We start from the raw sequence: 4,759 nt of genomic DNA on the forward strand, positions 1-4,759 counted from the left end.
ATTTTAATTTGGGAATGTTTGAAAATGGAGAAATTAACTCTATTATCTCAGAATTCCATTCAATTTCAACTCAAATCCCCTCCAATTTGGCTAAAATCCTGTAATTAATGCTACTTTGAAAGTCTACCCATATAGTTGTCTATCTATCAAATAAAGAGCCCATTTAATACTGTTTGCGGGTAAAATAGATATAATTTGAAAAAAAATATTCAGTTTAACTGCCATCTTAATCCCTATGCAAATTCAGTTATCTCCATATAAAGAGAACAGAGGGAGTACTATTGTTTATCAATTTAAAAATATAATTATTCTAAATGAAAATATGTTAACTATTTTCGGCAATGAATCACTTTTGCATAGTAATATCGTACAAGCCGAGAAAAACCTGCTTAAGGTATTACCTCAGTTCTTTACTTGCAATATTTGTTAAATAGATGTTGATTTTATTTCTATTAAATTGATATCAATTGATATGCTTGTATTACAGATAATATAACATTTTAAAATAATAAATGTATGAATTGCTAAATTAATGAGGATGAAGATAAATAAATATCAAAAGAAAGTTGGACTCCTAAATTTGTAACTTTATAAATTTAGTTGAATCGGGAAACTTTTTCATCCAATAGTAGAACAATATCCTATGGCACGAACATCTAATGAAAGACAAGCAAGAGTTATGACAATCGATAAATATGTTAATCTAAATCAGACGACGTGGTTTAGGAGGAAAAGAGAATTCACAAATGTTAAAAATTATTCATGGATGATGCAAACCAAAGCAGACCATATTTTTTATGGACCTCATAGCACCGTTAAGGCAATCTTTGGCCCATGTACAATATCTGATGAAACAGAATGTGATAGATTATTGGAAATTAGATGTGAACTAGAAGCATATTGTCTATACCATGAGATATCTATCCCAAAAGTTCATTATGCTCTATTACCCCGATCTACAAGAGCAGAGATTACAAGAGTGAAAGAACACTTGAAAGTTGAAACAAATATTATGCAGAAACGACTTGATGAATATCATTCAAAACAAAGTCTTTGTCGCGGTTTAACTATAAGAAGTGAAGAAGTGGATATTTCAGATTTTTCATCTGATAGTAGTGATGATGAATTCCAAAAGTATTTGCCTTATTGCTTGCTACGTTGTTGTTAGTAAACTGAGATTATGCTATATATGTACACATATTAGGTGTACGGTGCATATCTATTACATAATAATAACTATTATTATTACCTTAAAAGAATAATCGATTTATTTTCATTATTAATTTGAATTTATATTAAGTTAATTCCATTTCTGTATTTATTTGATATATTACCTGTTCGATTTCTGTTTCAGCTTGGGCAACAAAATAATGGCATCTGGACACCATAAAAGAGATTATATTAGTCCTGGACCGTAAGATACTAGTTTGTTGCATCAACAACGTTGTCATAGATCTGATGCTATATGGTATGGAGATGCTGATCTACCAGTTTTATGATGCAGACATTCTGGGGCTACTCTACACCTGCCGAATGATGTAGGTGCACGCATAATTCCATTTTTGTAATCTAGTGGATTTTATGGAGTATCGTGGCTTGGTTTCTTTCAACTAGACTAGCATCTGATCATTACACTTGTTGAGAGATGGCGACCAGAGAGTCACACCTTCATGATGCCTGAGGGAGAGTGCACCATTACCCTTCAAGATATTGTCGTACTTACAGGTTTGCCTATTGACGGTGATGTTGTGATTGGCAATACTCTCCTAGAGTGGGCAGATGTGTGTGAGGAATTATTGGGAGTGCGACTGAGATGTCAATATTTAAGGGGTAATTTTCTTACTATGTCTTGGCTAGTAGAGCAATTCAATGAGGTCCCTGTCAATGCCAACTTAATCACTTTATAGAGGCATGCACGAGCATATATCATGAGACTGATAGGTGGATCCTTATTAAGTGATAAGACTTTAACAAGAGTCTCCCTCATCTATTTGCCTTTACTTGTTGATCTTGACAGGGTAGGAAATTATAGTTGAGGCGGGGCGGTCTTAGCCTTTTGTATAGGGAGCTATGTTGTGCAACTGATCCTTCAGTCTCAATAATTAGTTGTGCCTTATTTATTCTTCAAATTTGGGCCTAGGAGAGATTTATAATAATTGCTCCTACTATCACTGATCCTAACCCTCGCCTTGATGCTCTGCTGGGTAGTAGGTAATTTAAAATTGAATGAAACTTTTATCTAGATGAAAATGCCATATAAATATTGCTTTTGTTATTTTATGGCAGGTGGAGCAACGCTCGTCAATAAGAGAGGTCACTACCCACATGCTTGTTCATATTAGATAACAATTTGATAGGACATCACATCAGCAGGTAAGATACCTCATTATTTTCACTATAAGTCATGCATTGTCCCATTCTTGAAATAGTAATTGGAAAATTTCTATACTTATTTTGAATTACAGATAAGATGGGACCCATACTCTGACGAGGTTCTTAAAGCACTCCTAGCATATTATCTACAAGGTCGTGGTATTTGGAGAGCACAAGTACCTCTGCTATGTTTTCATATTATTAAGTGGAATTATCCAAAGAGGGTGATGCATCAACTGGGGATGCAGCAGGCAATCCCTAAGTAGCCCCAACATTCTGATCACCTTTACCTGATAGAACTATGACAGTCTGAGTATAACTGGCTTGCAGCCCATGCAACTTGGATTGCAATTTGCGAGAGTCACAGTGACAGAGTTATTCCTAGCACACCTGCTACACAGCCACTTCACTATCATTTCCATAATTTAGAGTGGTCTCATCGTGTAGCCCAACATTGGATTTCGCATGCTGGAGCTGCCTTAGAAGCAGTTGTAAGTATGCAAATATATATAATTTTATGTTGTAGAAGTACATGATGAGTAAAATATTGATATGATAATTGTTGGAATTTATTTTTATATATCTACTCTCAGGAGGATGGCTTAGAGGATGCCCGTATTAGACTTATGCACCACCTCCGCAGAATATTGCTTCTATACTATGCTTAGGAAACGCGAATTACCACAATGCCCCAACCATAAGCAGCACCTCCTGCTTCGATAATAGGTGATATGCAGGATGACCTGAATGTTCAAAAACCACAGCCACGACTGCAACGTCAACGTTCTAGGGCTGCACTGTCACACCCCTACTCTAATCACCAGAGGAATTGTCCGCTTTGGATCAAGCCAAATCCCCCATACAAGATTGGCAAGACCCGCATGGGTTTTGTCCCGCAGGTGAAATGAGAAACTTCGCAAGAGGTCACCCATCCTAGGATTTCCGTTAAGCGAGCACGCTTAACCCTGGAGTTCTTCCAACTCTCCAGCCATTCCACCAAAAAGCGCCTCTAATGATTAGTTTTCCCCTTTTCGAAATATGCTTTGATTCATTCCTGTGTCCCGCATTCCACTACCCTAGCTAGCCTGCCATCCTAGAAGCAAGCCCGCCCTCTTAGGATCGCTTTGCTGGGTCGGGACGTCACAGGCCCACCAGCTTCCGCGTGGTTCATCCTCGAACCATACATCTACTGGAGGAGGTCCGGCTCTGATACCAACTGTCACGCCCCGACTATAATCACCAGAGGAATTGTCCGCTTTGGATCAAGCCAAATCCCCCATAAAAGATTGGCAAGACCCACACGGTTTTGCCCCGCAGGCGAAATGAGAAACTTCCCAGGAGGTCACCCATCCTAGGATTTCCGTTAAGCGAGCATGCTTAACCCTGGAGTTCTTCCAACTCTCTAGCCATTCCACCAAAAGGCACCTCTAATGATTAGTTTTCCCCTTTTTGATATATGATTCGATGCATTCCTGTGTCCCGCATTCCACTACCCTAGCTAGCCTGCCATCCTAGAAGCTAGCCAGGAGCTTTGCTCTACCCGCCCTCTTATGATCGCTTTGCTAGGTCGGGATGTCACATGCACAATAAAAGGAGGTTCCTATTCTGAATGCAGTTGAATGTGATCGTGTTCCATTACCCAGTTGCATTTCATTCTTTTGCTACATATACCGATGATGCTGGTCAGTCATCATTTGTTGGACAACAAATGGATATAAACCAGAATCAAACAAACACTTTTTCGACCCAGAGTTCATTTGATATGACTGGTATTTCCTTACCAATCCTTCAGGCGATGGGCCATGTGGTCGACACATATGCCTAACATCCCACAGTGGCAGACTCCTATTAATGCTGGGTTTGCACCATTTGCACGCATATCATCTCAGAATCGTCCAAGTACACATGAAGCTCCATTCGCATCAAGTGCATCCGACTTCCTTTTCACATAACATTAGTTTGACTTTGGCCAAATTCAACTAGATCGTGGTATTTTTAAACAATGCGAGAGTAGTTATCATACTACGACACAACAAGATGCTGAATCTTTACAATCGTCTGAATCATAAGATTAGACTCTAGATTTGAAAATCGCCACATCCGATGTGCCAGCTCAAATGAGTCTCCATCAATTGTTGAGCTTGACTCACATGCTCTTGAACAATGTAGACATGGAGTTGGGGGTTGGATCGCACAATTGCGAGACCAAATCAGAGAAGGCGTCCAACTTGCGGTACAGGAGGACATCATCGACTTCATATTTTTTATATATGTGTACCATTATCTGCAGTACTTTGACAATGTTTTATTATATGTAACTAATGGATATTTTTAAATGATGTTTGATGATGATATTTTATTAGGTACCTAAATTCCATATTCTTAT

General features: G+C 38.5%; 1 pseudogene; it reads left to right on the forward strand.

The window, feature by feature from the left end:
• Window positions 1-1,670: 1,670 nt before the first annotated feature.
• LOC149494186 (serine/threonine-protein phosphatase 7 long form homolog pseudogene) lies at window positions 1,671-2,639 on the forward strand (annotated as a pseudogene).
• Window positions 2,640-4,759: the final 2,120 nt, after the last annotated feature.

The sequence above is a fragment of the Jatropha curcas genome, chromosome 8 (genome assembly GCF_041381405.1).
Source record: "Jatropha curcas cultivar XTBG-Jc1 chromosome 8, XTBG_Jcur_1.0, whole genome shotgun sequence".
Lineage (NCBI taxonomy): Eukaryota > Viridiplantae > Streptophyta > Magnoliopsida > Malpighiales > Euphorbiaceae > Jatropha > Jatropha curcas.